Below are 16,283 nucleotides of genomic sequence, written 5' to 3'. Positions count from 1 at the left end.
CCACAATGTCAGCAAACGCGTATTTACCCCGCTCCAAGTCACGCGAACACAGTGTAACCATTGCTCCAGCTCCTTCCGTCCCCCCGCAACGCTCCACTATTCCCACTCGCTCCCGTTTTTAGCCCTGAAGCGCAGAAGAGATTAGAAATTTCGGCTTGCTCAAGGAACCCCCACGCTGAATAAAAGCAGGGCTGAAAGACCCCCTGCGCCTCTCCCTGCTCGCGGCAGGCCTGGCCCGGGCTAAGCTGGAATTGCCTCTTGTGTGCTGAGCCCACATGCCGGCATCCGGGGCTTTGGATGGCTGAGATGGCTCGGATGCCATTCCGGTGAGAGACCGGCCGTCTTTGTGTCCGGCTGGGTCCTCCCCCGCGCCCCCTCCCCGCGCCCCCACGTGCCAGGCAGGAATGTTAAGCCCCACATTGCGGATGAGATACAGCAGGGAAGCGCAGCAGCACTTTCACCTAGATTAGGGAAAGCGACTGGTCGGGAATGGCCTTTTTTGGCTCGCCCTGCTTATCTTCATCCAATTTTTACCCCAAATCCTGCCTCGGCTGCCTTTTCTTTCCATGTGCCAAATCCTGTCCTGCTTTGTCTCTGCCACTCCTCTCCGCTGAGATGATGTCGAGTCTCTGGTCAAACTTGAAAGTTTCCCTTCCCTGCTCCCATTCCAGCCTCACTGGACACCAGGAGCACAGTCTCCTTTACTGCAGACCTGGAAGAGCCAATTTCCTTAAATGCTGCAGCTCTCTTTGCTCACCAAGCTTACCGTGAAAAACTACCAGAGGAGACTTCTCTGCAAGACGCAGAAAGGACACAAGGCCTGCGACAGACGAGGATTTAAAAGACTGCATATAAATTTAGCTATACAAACAGGTCTACAGTTTTGTGAGCAAAATATATTCACAGCTTCAGCGCCTCGAGGACAGACCCTGTGCTTCCCTGCTCGTTTCCTGAAGAGCGGTTTGGCTTTGCCAGGCCACACCTCAGCTGTACTCCTATCTGGCCAGCTGTCTCAGAGGGAGCCAGTGACAATACGTAGGGCTGGGAAACTGCCCCTGTGCCAAGAAAAGAGTCATCAACGGCCTGAGGAACTGATAGAAAGGAGCAGTAAGTGCTTACAGCTCTGTGGGCACCACAGCCTTGTGATCTTTCAGCACTTAGGCTTTTTCTTTTCTTTTTTTTCTTTTATAGAAAAAGCAGTTTTGGAAGGATGCTAAGAAAGCGAGACACCACGGACACTAAACCCTGCTGCGTGCAGAGCTTTCTGAGTGAAAGCCCCTTCCACGCGTTCCCATACGGACCCGCACAGCCTGACCCTCCAGGGGCAGCCCCGAGCGGAGGGAGGGAGGGAGGGAAAGCAGCTTGGGTGTTCCTCCTCACAGGGGCAACCAGTGCTTGCCAGCATGCATAACTTCGGGCTTTACCTCGGGAGACAAAGACACGTTAATTAGTGTGTCCATGGGCTCCGGAGGTGCTCTTGGGGGGGAACAAGGAAATGCAAAGGAGTTTTTCCCCCCCCCGAGCCTCTTAAGAAACTGTAATTGCAGAGCTCTGCGGTGCACAGCCAGCTCAGTAAGACACTGAAAACCAATCAGCCACTCTAGAACAGCACCATTAATCAGGCCCAGTGGGGAACAAAAGAGATGAGGATCCTTCCACCTGGTAAGGACACCCACCTCAGGGCCAGAGCACAGCCGGAGGGACGATCCCCACACAGGGGTGACTCCTGTGAGAGCAGGCGGGAGAAGAGCTGAAGCCAGCCAGGGCTGCAGGGCTGGACACCTCCCCAAACACGACCCCAAGCCCAGCACCTGTCCTCCACTCGCAGCCTTCCGCCTTATCCTGCTGCTTATCCCAGAACATTTTCTACCGCATTTCTAACTAAGGCAGCGCAGTCCGACAACCAGGAGGGTGTTAATCCCTATAAAGACACTTAATGTGGAGACAGCCACTCTTGTGCAAAGGTGTTGAGGGCCTACCTTTCCTCTTGGCTGTCCTCACACCTCCTCTTCAGAGCGGACCTTCTCTGAAAGCTCCAGCTGCCCCACGACAGCTCTGCAGCTCCCTGTGGCAGCACCCAGCCCGATGGGATGCTCTTAAAGCCCGGGGCTGCATTTTATTTTGGGATGCTGCAAAGGGCCTCGCAATTCCATAGCTAAAAAGTATCCCTGGCAAGGAGGGGCCTGCAGTTGTTCCTTTTGTTATCGTCTTGTTTATAAAGCTCTCAAGTGGGAGACAGGAAACACGGCATACACAGTCTATTTAAAACTCCTCTACCTCCCACCTGAGGCTGGCAGCTGCCTCTGAAATCTTTTCTTCTCTGCAAAGTTCATGTTTAATAATGAATTGTTACTTAGACTTGCTCGCTTCCGTGGTGCCTTTGGTGTTTAATACCACACACGTCCATGAGTACGCTCTGCTCAGCTTTTCCCTCATCTAAAAATACGGCCTGTTGGACTTTTTTCCTTGCTGCTTGAGAGAATACAGCGCTAGAGATTAAGGGCTTTTTTCAAGGAAAATCTCCCTCGGAAGTTTCATTGCCCCTCCAGAAGAAAGGCAGCACCTCCTGACCCCGCATCCATCTCTCCCCGCACAGCCAGCAGAGCCTTTCCACAGCAGACATCTGTGAAACTCTCCCTGCTTTCCCCCACCTTCCCCAGAGCTCTTCAAGAATGCACGGGTGGCCTTATTTTATATTAATCAATTCCCCGTAAGACTGGTTTGCCAGGTGCTGCCATCTGATGCCTCATGGCCTTCCCGAGCTGCCAGAGTCCTTGCAGAACCCGGCTGCTGTTTCAGGGAGATCTTTTGCCTCTGAGCAGGGCCAACTCTGAGCTCCTCTGGCCACCTTATGTGCCTCCTGTGCTGACCTCCCGTTACCTGCGTGCTTGGAACATTTCACAGCACTTATCTTAACCTTTTGGGCTCCCGGCTCTTCGTCCTCACTTTCTTCAGTCTTCCTTATCGTTATTTACAGCCTTCACATTCCAACACAGATTGGTTTTCTAAAGCCAGCCTGGACAGAAAGTGTGGGTGGGTGCCTCTGCCCAGCAGCTCTCCCGGCAATTATCTGAGTCTGCAGAGATCATATTCTTAATTAATTGAACTCCGTGTTTCATAACAATAGTTCCCTGAGTGATGGCAGCAGCATAAATCACTGCTCTTACTGAGGAAATGATGCAGTGCAAGCTCAGCTGCCTGGCTGCAATTCCCAAGGAGGAGACAGATTTTGCACAGGGAAGTGGCACAAACCCAACTTGGGAAGTTTTGTCTGCTCACAGTATTTCTTTTTCAGGACAACAGCATTACAGTTCCTTTGGCTGCACTACCATCCTTGTACTCTTGGCTTAGCTGCCTGTATTTCCAGGGATGAGTCTAGGATATGCCTGAGATGAGCCATAAACAGCACCTGCAACTACATCTGCAAATTATTAACTTCTTTTTTTTTAAAAAAAATTTCAGAATAGGTATTTTTTAAAGGTCCCCCCTCTTGAAGCCACGATTACTGAGTTTAAACCAGCACCCGGTTTGCTGCCGCAGTAATAGACGACCCAAGTCCCAGAGGGTCCAATCCCCAAATGTTAACAGGTTTAGTAGTTTTTAATATCTTGTTACCTCTAAATCCAGTGTTGGTCTAGAAGAGAGAGGATGGAGATTACATTTGCATTTTTAAATCATTTGGAATCAACAGGAGTAACCACTGACAGTTAAGTAAAAGCTATCCTAGCAACACAGGTGCTCACACAATGATGCTTCTGAAACTGAGATCAAAGAAAGCAAGGAACTCTTCTTCCAACTTGTACAGTTATTTGTGGGTATTTCACGATATTTTTCCCTTTTCCCTAAATCAGAACCTAAGAGGAAACCCGCCTCCGCTACAGAAACAGCCAACAGCACTTCACAGACACAAAAATACGGAGAAGCAGCAACAAAGCCTAGCTGGGCTCCCACAGGCAGGAGGGTCCAGAGCAGCTAACCCTGGCGGTTTATCCTCACAGCACCGCACGTTACACAATGTCACAGGGCAGCCTGAGATCCCCAGCTCAGCCCAGTGACATCAGGAGAGCCGGGCAGCTTCACCCCTGGCTCTCCTCATCCCACGGGCAAGCTCTGAGCAGCCGACGAGCCGGAATTACGTCTCCTTGGGAATGCAAACGCCGCCTCCGCGGCACGGCAGTCCCCCATCTCCTGGCAAAGTACAAGCCCTCCTGTCTCCTCCACGCTGTCAGGGAGAGGGGTGCAGAGGGAGGGAGAGACCACACTCATCCCAGGCACCGACCTTGGCTGTGGCCAATCTGCTTGACAGATCCTCCCGCTCCGCCTGAAGTGAAAAGACTGGATTGCTTACGTATTTCTTATTTTGTCACCTCCTGTGGCTGGCCCAGAAATAGCCCGTAATCCACATCTCTGTCACGCTCCCAGAATCTCCTTTAGCTGCACTGGAAGTGCCCCGTGTGTCAGAGCACAAAGGCCCAGGTGCTCTCCTGGCAGCAGCAAGGCCTGCAGAGATTTGTTAGTCCGTGCTTACGGGACCCCTGAGCCACGCCAAGACCAGGGGAAAACATGTGGACAAAACAGCTTTTCAGGAGAAAAAAAATTATAAATTGCACTGGGACCTCTCACACTAATAACCTGTGAAAGTTTGGCCAGAAAAAGTCTCAGTCCTTGGGTAAAACCTCCAGCTTGTGACTTGGGACATTCACCTGAGGAGGCAAACAGCCAGGTTTAGCTCTACAGTCTTAGCAAGGTCCATGAAGAATTCAAGACTGGTTTATGAATCCAAAACGCAACAGGCTCCACCTGTGTAACTCCTGGAAGCACATTTTCATCCTAAGCAGAGCAAGACGTAGTTTGAAATCTCAGGAAGGCCTGTTGAGCACATGAATCTTGGGACTGAATTCTTCCCTGAGATCTGCGGCAAGATCCAAGCTCTCGAGCAAAAACAACAATATCCATGTCTAGGATTCAGATGGGTCAGTAAAGCTCAGGGAATAAAAAAACCCACACAACTCAAAACCATTCACAGTGCTGCTGGATGCTGCATCTAAGAATCAGGACTACTTAATGCACATTTTCTGTACACATCACAGGCACATCCACCCTGATAACTGGCAAAACGGGATTACTAGAGCTGATCTTTGTGCCGTAAGCCAGTCCTCAAAAGGGAAAAGAAGAATTTTCCCGGGAACACTGTAGAGGAGCTGGTGCTTTTCTACCTGCACAGGCCATTGCTTGAAGGCAAATTAAAGAAATCACAGGATGGCGAATTTTAGGTGGATACATCCCCCATTCAGGCACCCATCACTTTCAATCTACTGCCTCCTGTGTGGAGATTCCGAGCACGCAGAATTTCAGGGCAAAGCGACAGAGGCTGAGAAGTCACCTGGAATTAATCCAGACTCACAGTTTTCCTTCTCGGAGGGCTCTTCACTCAGGCGACTCCAACTTAAACAACCTCAATTGAGTGCCGACCTTCAGCTCCGCCGAGAGAAAAAATCTGGAGAGCGGAGACCACGTTTCCCCTGTGCAACACTGTCTAGCCCTACTTGTGCAGTGTTTTTCTGGCTTCCCCTTTTCTCTGGGACTGGATGGGTTTTAGCTGACCTGACCTCAGTCCCACAATCCGGCCGCGCTGTGTTTGCACAGCCCCACACAAACCAGCTGCTCGGGGCGCTGTACCTGTTTGCAAGCAAAGAGCTGAAAGGAGCCCTGGCATTCATTTGGGTTCTTCACTTCACTGGCCAAGGGATCTTTGAGAAAATGAACTCCCTCTTTGTCTGGGAGAGAGCCCTAATCCCCGTTTTGCCCTGGAGGATTACTGGGTACTTAGAAAGGCACTCACATGCACATTTTTGGTTTGTGCCAGCTGCATTTGGGCCCACAATATGCAGGGTTCCCTTTGGTCTTTAGCTCTGACAATAAGCATTCCGCTGCATCCAGACCTCGACCCAGACACTGCCACCCTTTTAAAGGCACCCAAAATCCACGCTTTCTGCTCAATTGGGGGCCTTCCCTGCTTTGCAGGAGCAGTTGGCCCTCGGAGGCAGTTGGGCACGCATCCCCGCCGCCCACAGTCCTTTCTTGTGCTGCCCAGCCGGCACTGGAGCACAGAATTCCCTGCACGGCCCTGCCAAAACGACCTGGATCCTGGCTGGAAGGAAGAGCCAGTGGGGCTCAGGATTTAGCTTTTATCCCTAGTGAATTCCTGGCTTTTCGTAATAGCGGTTTACGGTTATACTCTATCACAGCTCGCTGTTTGTGCCCCAGTACCACCCAGAGAGCCTGTTCCCAAAGCGTGCTCCGTGCAGCTCTGGCCCAGATCTTCCTAGGACTGTGCCTTAACTCCCTGAAAATCTGATGGGGGATGAAGTTCCATGGAAGCAAAGGACTCTAAAGCAGTACTGACTTGAGAAGCACTTCGCCGGCTCAGGGGAGATCTCGCCTTCTCAGGAGGAGACATCTCTCCCGGTCTGTCAAAAAAGTGGTGTGCAATCCATCCTGCACCCCACTTCCACCCGCACGTGAAATGCTTTCCTGCACCTTGTGCCCAGTGAGCTTTAACCCTCTCAAAAACAGACCTACCTACTTATTGTGTCAAGACAGGAGAAGAACCACAGAGAAATGACAGTTTCATTCCTCTCTACCCCACAATTAACAGGACTATCCTATAGACTTGCTCCTGACCATTACTGAGCATCTCGTGAGGTTTTTCAGAGATGCCTTTCGCGACACTGCAGGATCAGCCTGGGGAATCAGAGCATCCCCTCTCCTCACGGGGTGTTCAGGACCAGGAGGCTGTAAGGAACAATCCTTCAGAGCTGGCCATAAAACACTGGGATCAGCTCTCTCTGTTGTGCATCACATCTGTCAGGCAGAGGTGCCCGAGATGAAGATGATGCACGGCAGCGCTCAGGCAAGCAGGAGGGTCTTTAGCTTGGTCCCTGTAAGGGCCATGGCCACCACACACAGGTCTATCAGCATCCCGACAGCTTCTGGGGGATCCCCACTCTGAGTTGTGTGGATCTAAAGTCCTTCTGATGAACGATAACATTTACATTCTCTTACGGTACACACACCAAAGCACAAGCTGCCTCTAAAGGACAAGCGTAAGTGGAACGAAAAATCTAACTGCAGCTCCTAAGAAGAAAAGCAGCTGCAAGGAGGAAGGAAAGGTCACACTCATACAATACAAGGATTAGTTTCCATTTTAGGATTTGGGAATTAAAATGACTCCATAGGAGAAGCCCACAAGCCCTGCACGCTGAAAGAATAGTTATGTCCACAGCAAGAGATGCAATCAGCAGAAGGTATTTCCCCACAACTACTCTTTTTACACTCACCCTTGAGAACAGCGATGTTTTCCAGGTACAAAAGGGCCATCCTAGGGGGGTCTGAATGTCCCACCTGGGACCTGGCCACAGGGTGCAGACCTGAGACCTGAAAGGCCAGCCTAGCCTTCACTGGGAAACTTCTCCACTGGCAGCCTGGAGCTGGCACCAGGCTGCATCCGCTGGTGCAGCTCCTACTAAGTTCCTTACAAACCAAATTAGGTCACTTCAGACCAACAATTTACATGGTTTAAAGTTAAAGATTAAGGGAGTGCTTACAGGAACTGTTCCAGTGACGGATGGATGAGGTCTCTGGCACTATGAGCAAGTGGGGCGTTAATCTCTTCCGCCAGCACAGCTGGATCTCTCTTCCTCGCCTGCACTGGCGACACCTTGCACTTTAAGGAACACACCCTGAAATTTTAGGCCAGCAGCTCTCCTGTGGAAATACGGATTCTACCAAAGTGCTGCAACAGTGGCTCAGCTGCTTTCTGGAAACCGGTCTCAGTGATTTGTGCTAACAGAGTGACAATCCGAGCATCTCTTCAGAGGAGGCAGAAGAACGCCTCATACTCATATTTGTCACAGGCACAGTGGACATTCAGCACCAGGAACTCAGGTCTGCAGCAGCTGAGCTGTCTCTCAGCTCTCTCTAACCTGATTGTTTGCAGTGCTTCCTGGTATTCCAGATTTTAATTGCAGTTCCTTGACGGGTGGAGCACACAGGTCTAAATCACCTTTAAAAGTGTAGCAATGCCTAATCCCCAGAATATGAGCTACTCCTTATGAGCTGCTGCTCCATCCTGCACACCAACCTCTTCCGGGACAAATTCCTGAACACCAGCATTCCATTTACTTCCTGATGATTCCAGCAGGAGAGTTGCCCAAGTGAAAAGTGATGTGATAGATTGAGTGAGGAGATGAGGGCTTGGCCAGCTCAGTGAGAGAGCCCAACGCAAGTGACAGAAATGCTGGCTGCTACGCTAATAAATATCAGTTTATCACTCAAAATATTTTTAGCATCCGGCAGTCCAGCAGAGATGAGCTTGGAAAAGAATGAGGGCTGCAGCTGTGACAAGGAACATGACATGAGAGAGGAGTCCCTGCCCCTGGTCCTGTGCCTGGTCCTGTGCCTCAGTGCATCCCCTTGGTTCTCACAGAAACACCCCGAAGGGGCCACTGGCCCTCCTGACTCCACTCCCCCCCAGCAGGGAGCCGTTTCAGCAGCATCGGGAGTCATCTGCCATCCTTCTGCTGAGGGGATACCACAAGCATCTTTCCTGCACACAGCCCAGGGTGTGGGACCTTTTCCACGTGCCCGGCCAGCAGGAAAACTCTTCCCCATCACCCTGTCTGCTGGGCTTTGGGCTGATGATCCTGAGTCTAGACCCAAATCGCTCCTTGGGCTCGAAGCAAGGTCTGAGCCTGGGTCTTGGGATGTTCTCTGCAAGCGCTGCAGGACCGGATTAGCACCTGCAGGGGCTGTGGGAATCTCACCTGGATGAGGCTGGGGCTTCCCCAGTGAAGCTGCCCCTCCAGTACCACTGAGGTGAAGCACTCCGAGGACGAGTCAAGAGAAATTCCACTAGAGCCTAGCATCCTCCTGGGTTTCCAGGAACATGAAGGTGCTGCTCTGTAGACGCAAAACCTCTCACAGCTCTTGGGAAACCCCGAAAACCCCACTTAGCCTAAATGCCTGTCAGCTTTTAATGGGACTTTCCTCACTTCAGACGCATCTTAAAAATCCACCCAAAACATTCTGAAACAGCTTGAGCTGCATTTCCTTGGGGTGGCCGCCCCCAAGCACATTAAGGAAGCAGGGAGGAGGGAGGAGAGGAACACTCACAGCACTGCCAAGGGGCAGTCCGACCTGAGGCTTTCACAGCAGTTACAGGTTAACGAGACATCAAAAACTCTTCTTCCCCAGTGCGAACAGCAGCACCCTCTCAAAGGAAGCCACACCTTTGCTGGGGACAGGCAGTGATTTGGAGTCACAGCCTGGAGATCTCTGCACCTCAACAGGAAAAAGGGCAGCAGCACATATCCCCACTCCCAGCCTCTCCTCCTGCGCAGCACACGCCGACAATCATTGTCATTACCAACACCCCTCCCAAAATGGAACCTTGGCGGAGCCAGTCCCCAACACAAATTGAGTCACAAGTGCCAAACTCATTTGGAGAGAAAGCAGCAAACGCATATCCCGTTAAGCAGCCATCAGCGTCAATATTTATTCCTCGCTAATAAGGGACAAGTGGCTTAATAAACAGTGTCAGGCTGAGCCTGGTGGGATGGTAGAGGAAGGGAATAGACAGGCTTGAGGAAAGGACATGACATTAATCAGCATCACCCCTGCAAACCTTTGACAGAAACAAGGTAGTAAACTCAGTAGCCACTTGGAAACTAAGCTCCCTTTTGGCCTCAACAGTGATAGCCCCCCAGTTTCCAGCCTGGAGGTTTGGCATCCTTCACAACAGAGCCACTGGGCCCCATAAAACCTTCCCTTTCCATCCACTCTCAACACACGCCTCTCTGTGGCCTGGCTTAACCACTCCCTCCCCAACACAGACCAGATCCGCACCAAGGTCTGGCCTGCAGGGAATTAAGCACTCTAGCCAGCAAGGAGTGAGTGGGCTCCCAGGCAAACGATGTCTGCACAGGAAGACAAACAAATCAAACCATGATTTCACAAGGCAAACTCCTTGGCTGCAAGAGCCACTTCAAAGAGCCCAGCTTCTCCTCCCTGCGGATCATTCCTGCCCCTGTGGGGTGGTATATGCCATTTACTTCTCCCTAGCCCGGATGGGGAAACACAGGACTGGACAAACGCACTCCAGGCGCGACATTTCCATCAGGGCTGTAGCTGAGTTTTTACAGCTATGCCTTACTATAGCACACATTTGCTCCCATCTAGCCTGGGAAATTCAAGCTGCCATAGCATGACGAGGATGCAGCCATGGTGCAAGGGGGCCCTGTCCCCACCATAACTGTACTGGCCACCAGTAATCATCGCGTACTTTGCTTAAATTAGGCTGAAATGGAGTCTGTCTCCAGCCTGGAGCCCGTCTGTAACTGCAAAGGAATCTGTGCCCTCCGCAGCACACGAGATGGGATCAGGCCACTGCTGGAGAGCACTTGGCCTGGCTATTTTTATTGTCTCCCTGAATACTTTTCTTCAACACCGTTTTGAGTTGCTGAAAGAATAGTAGAGATGAGATTTTTTTTTTTTTTTTTTTAAATAACAGACACGCTGATAATCCATAGTAACCATGTCCTTTTAACTTTTGGATGTTTCTCAAATCTCTGCCCTTGTTGCCAGGCTGCTGAAGGCATTTTGAAGGCACAACATGATGAAATCTAATCAGGGTGAAGTGGGCTGGTTTCATTTCCATCAAATTCCTCTTTCAAAGGCATAAATTTACCCTTCTGATCCCAACCTCTAGAGCTGAGCCAATACAGCAGTTACTGCTACATCAAAAACCCACCCAATTCCTTTCCCTCATGAACAACTGATGACTGGAATTCCTCATGCTTCTTTAAACCCAAGGACACTGCCACTAATTTGAGCCCTGGTGCAACTTGAATGTAAAGGATTAGGGAAGTGGCTCTCATGTGAACAGAGGCAAGCACGCAGCAATGCAGCACATCAAGGGCAGCCAAGCTTTTCATTCCAGTTAAACTTGGGAACAGCCTCCTAAATCATGGTTTCAAACACACAGGTTTTCTTTCCCACTAACCTGAGCACCTGAGTAGTGTGCCCCTTGAGATACTGAGTAGCGTGGCTACAGCCTGATCCTGCTGACCATGAGCCACTCTCTACTCCCACACCTGTTAAAGTCCAGCAGCTTGCCAGCGCCAGCCACAGCCACTCTGGGCCTGAACCAATGTTATCCAAGTGGGAATCACACAGGGCATTATAAAACACCCTGTTTGATGTCATATCCTCCTGTTTTATTTACTTACACTGCTGCTGGGGTGAAGAAGCGCAGGGATGGGATGGACCAGGTCCCACCGTGCCAGCTGCTCTGCAAACACCGAGTGAAGGATGGCTGCTCACCCAGAGGGCTGACCATTAAAGCAGGGTCCACCCTAACTAAACAAACGCAGGAAGGATGTTTTCCCCGTCACCGCTCTTCCCTCAGCGGCCTTCCCAAGTCCATCTGCTCACCAATGCCAGCTGCATCCTCCCGCCAGAGCCCCAGCTTTTCTCCCACTGCTGCAAAGAGCTAGGATACTCTATAGAGGGAGAAAGGCTCTACATCAACCTGCTTTTATTCTCATAAGGGATCTGTTCAGGCCTGCTGAACACAGGGGGATTTGCGGAGGCCCCTGGCTGCTGCAGGACCACAGCTTGCCCGTCTCCCAGGGGCAGGGCTCCCACGCGCCACGGCAGCAGCCCTCCCTGCAGAGCACTGCCAAGTAGGCTGCAGCTGGCCTTGTGTGTCGTTACTGCCTTTTGAGCAACGTTTTATAGTTAAACTTCTGGCCTGCTGACCTCTGGAAGATAAGCCTCTGTGATTATTACATGAACTTTCCCTTAAAATTTACAGTAATCCTGATTTCAGTTGAGCTGAACTTCCCTCTTCGATTAAAGAAGGTGCCAAGCACCATTTAATGTGGGCCAACAAGCTCTCAATCCTCTAAATCCCCACATTACCGACGTGCAGAGCACCCCTCCCTCTCCCAGCTGCAGGCTGGCCTGGACTTCACCTCTCTTAGTCAAAGGAGTTTTAGGGCATTGAGTTTTCCCTACTGCTGTTTCTGCTGGTATCAAGGAAAATCTGCACAAGCACCTTGCAGGAGCAGAGTCAGGCCCCCAGGGCTGAGCAAACACAGCGAGCTGCTGAGCTTCAGCCCTCTGCTGACCGGGCTAAAGAGGGCTCAGGCTGGGAAATGAACGTGTGCAAGTGGGTGCTGCGGGTGGCATTTAAGCCAACTAAATTTAAGGCTGGTTTTTTTTAGCCAGATGAACATACAGAGATCAGGGTTTAAAAGGCATTACAGCAGGTAGTGAGAAGAGCAGACCTTTGGACCTCGTGGGCAGAAGAAGTAGGGGAGAAAGCTGGAGTGAAGGCAAATGAGGTCTGAGGGCCACATGCCTCCCAAATTTACAAAGAAAAATGCAGGCTAACAGTGTTACATTTGAATGTAATTCTCTTCTTAGCCATTTTAAGCAGTCTGTGAGTCATTCCAACCAGGTGATAAAACTTCTCAGCTTCTGTCCCAGTATCTCGTTGCAAGGTGCCTGCCAGCAAAACTCCCTGCAGGAACACTACACTGCTTCCTAAAACGTGTAACACAGCGAGAGCGCACACGAAACCTCCCGCCGCTCTGCCGCCCGGCAATTGCCTCCAGAGAAAGAGCAGTAAAGGGACCCTCAAAGCCCGCAGCCCTTGCCCAGCTGCAGCCCGGACGCCTCCGTGCCATCACAGCACAACGCCGGCGTTCAGCTCCCACCTGGAGAACCGCTCCGAGCGAGGAGTTTCACACACGGACAGGGGGCAGCGCGGCACGGAGAGCTCTCATCCTACACCACTTCCCTCCCCGACTGCTTCTTCCCAGCACCCAGAGGTCCCGCAAACACCGAACAAGGAAACAGCGGTTGGAAGGCGACGGGGCGGGCGCCCTTCTCCGGGAGACAGCGCCGGTGCCGGCCGGGCTGCGGGGCCGCCGCCTTCAGCCAGCCCGCCCTGCCCGGCCTTTGGAGCAGGAGCGCGCCTGCCCCGCACCCCTGACGCCGGCTCCCGCACCCCCGCCGCCTCCAGCACCGCGCCCCCGCGCGTCCCGCGCTCCCCCGCTCTCCGCGCGTTGCCCGCTCCCGGCCCTCCGCAGCGCGCTGCACTCACCGCGCCCCGCGGCGCGCACGGCTCCGCGCTCGCAGCCGCGCCGGGCGAGGGCGCCGGAGCCCGGCGGCGCCTCCGGCCGCCCCCGGCAGGTGCCGCGGCGGGCAGCCCGCCCCCAGCGCCGCCCCGCACCGGGGGAGCCCCCCCCCGGCACGGCGGCTGCAGCCCGGAGCCCCCCGCACGCCCCCGCATCCCGGCCGCCGCATCTCCATCCCCGCGCCACCAGCGCGAACTCCGCCTGAGCTCCCGGCCGGGCGCAGACCTCGGAGAACCGGGCTCCCTCCAAAGCGCTGCCGCTCTTCCCCTGTCCCTGTGAAAGTCCGGTCGCACCTTGCCATAAATCAGAGGCCGTTGCGGGTGCTTCCGACTGCCCGCTGATCCCGCTGAGGTCCTGCCTCGGGAGCGAGTGGCACGGGCCACAGCAGAGCCACGTTACTGCCGTGGTGGCTTTAACAGCGTCCGCTGTCACCTGCTAAGTTAGTTTCACTCGGGACATTTAACCAGCAAATGAGCTATATTAAAATTATTTTAAAACTACGTGAAGTTGAACTGTTGTGTCTCACAAAGGAAGACGACAGGCAGAGACAAAGTAAATAAACCCTTTCCACTTCTCGTACTGTTGTGAAAAACTAAAGAAAACCCTTCACACCGCACAATGATCTGTGTTACACAAGGGAAGGAGCTGTTCAAGTTTCAAGTAAGAATTTGCACTTCTAATGCCCTGCTTTCGGCTGGCATGAAACAAGCATGGTGCTAAGTCGGAGCCAAGCTGGTTTGTGCCTAGGAATTAAAGTGGCCAGACCTGGTGGTGTGGACGTGTTCCTGGATAAAGGCTGCAGGATTTAATTTTCCCCTTCTCAGTGGTGGCAGATTTTGCAGGTGAAATGAAATCGGTTTCTGCTTTCCCACCCTGCCACCATTTGGCATCCTCCTTCCTGCCCTTCTGATGCCAAACACTTGCCTTTCCCCTTCTGCTCTGTACCCTCCTTTAAGACTCCTGGTTTTCATCTGGTAGCTGTTTCCCCTCAAAGGGTGGCTCCATGTTCATCCCTGCTTTTGGGATTTGCACGTGGATGCGAATACAGCGCCCGCTCTTTTAACAACCCCTGAACTCAAACTCCTCTGCAAGCTGCTGGCAGCACCAGAGAGCCATGCAGAATGAAGACAGTAAATGTGGGAATGTGAAGGGAAGAAAATACCTTTTGAACCCAAAGAGGTGACTGAAGGAGATGCTGGAAAAGTTGCTCTTCACAATGTGAGTATCTGGCCCCTAATGGATCTTTTATCCAGGAATATCCAAACATCACCCCAAAGTACCCCGGTTCTATATAAAAAGAGACTGCTATTTTATAGAGTGAGGGAAAGGGATGGGATCTTAATCTGAGCAGGAAAGAATCCCACTCCCACCACGCTCTTCACAAGAGGCACTGGCCTCCCTGAAACCATTTGTTCACCCACTGTTAAGCTATCACATGTTACGTAGATAATTTTCCTTCTGTTTATACGTAACTTAATTCTGACTTAGCTTAAAATGGTTCCTGCTGGTCTCATTTGAACTACAATATTGAATGGGTGCGTCTGTATCAGGTGAAATTGTCAGCCAGTGCTAGTTTTCATGTTGATGTCTCTTTCCCTGCCTGCACACTCATAATCAACAGCCTGAAATGGTTAACACTTCATCGGCTGCAGAAATCATAGTAATAAACCAGCACGGGAGATGCAGAAGAAACACCAGAGGTGAGGTTACAAAGGCAGTGAGTGTCACTCCTGAGTCCTAAGGATGAAACCCATCATCAGGCGGGCACCTCCCTCAGCAGATTAAGGGCCATTTTCTGTATTTTTTTCACTTGTGCTTCCTAGGGAGAGTATTTTGTCTGCACGAAACCTGGGGTGCTGTGACACATCTGTCTTGTGATGGCTTTGAGCTCTCACAGCTGGATTTCCACCGGGGACAACAACAGACCCCTCCCACGCACGTGCCTGAGGGGATGCCGTCATCATGATGGGTTAATAATTTCAACAGCTCTAGATCTCTGTCCTGTGACACAAAAGGGCAGGTTTGGGAAGCAGGATTAAACAGCCTGGTAATAAGGATGAATGACTCAGGTGGTGCCTGCCTTCCCGTCCCCTTTCCCAGCAAGAGGCCCTTTCTGATCCAAGCCGAGCACACCCATCATCCAGCTCAAGAGCCAATGTCTGCAGCCACCAGCCAGGGTGACCCTGCTGCCAGCGGAGCTCCTCCGAGCAGATGTCACCCGCAGGAGGCATGGCTTTTGCTATCACTTCTCCCAAAGGCATGGTTTCTCCCCTCTCTGACTGGGAAGCTACATGGAACACCGTTTATTCCCACACCAGCACATGCAGTGTATGCCACCTGCTCAGGATCATTCCGTTAGGACCCAGAAGGACCCAGGACCATTGGCTCCGTGAAATTCCAGATGGTTTTATTGGCATTTTAAACACTTTAAAGTGTACTTTGCATCTTGGCCAGCCATTTGGCAAGATACTGAGTGGCAAACAGGGTCACAGACGTTACCAGGCAATGAAACAAAGTCCGGGTTTAGGATGTGATCATAAAAACCCATGAACACTTGTCCTTCTGTGATAAAAACAGCAACAAAAACATTACCACCCGTAGCATAAACTCCAAGCTCCCCATAACCTTGGACTGTTTACTGAAGCAAGACAGCACTTACCATAGCACAGGGACTCGCCCTGAGGCGGATGACAGGCAGCTAATCCAAGTGGGAATCCACTGGGAGGGATCACAACAAGCACATACTGCTGACAAAACGAAACCTTCCGCACACCTTCCATCTGTGCTGCCCTGGAGCAGCGAGCACAGCCTCTCTTCCAGACTGATTGGGCATGGGTCCAAACACCCACACCCCAGAGCTGAGGTGCTGCAGGGAGCTCTGTCTGATGGCAGACACATCTTGGAGGTCCACAGCTCACCTCATGCCAGCGTCCCAGCTGGAATGCCCCACTGGCCCTACACAGCTAAACCCATCCTGGTCACACCTTGGCCTTTGTGCAATTGCCTCCCGATCCTGCTTCAATGGAAAAGTGTTTGCTCCCTGTTCAGGTGGAGCAGCCGCAGGTGGCATGTCCCGTA

The sequence above is a fragment of the Chamaea fasciata genome, unplaced genomic scaffold, assembly GCF_029207755.1.
Source record: "Chamaea fasciata isolate MVZ Bird 193981 ecotype frontalis unplaced genomic scaffold, bChaFas1.0.hap1 SCAF_6, whole genome shotgun sequence".
NCBI classification, from domain to species: Eukaryota; Metazoa; Chordata; class Aves; order Passeriformes; family Sylviidae; genus Chamaea; species Chamaea fasciata.
The sequence above is the reverse complement of the archived record's forward strand: the minus strand, read 5'-3'. Positions refer to the sequence as shown.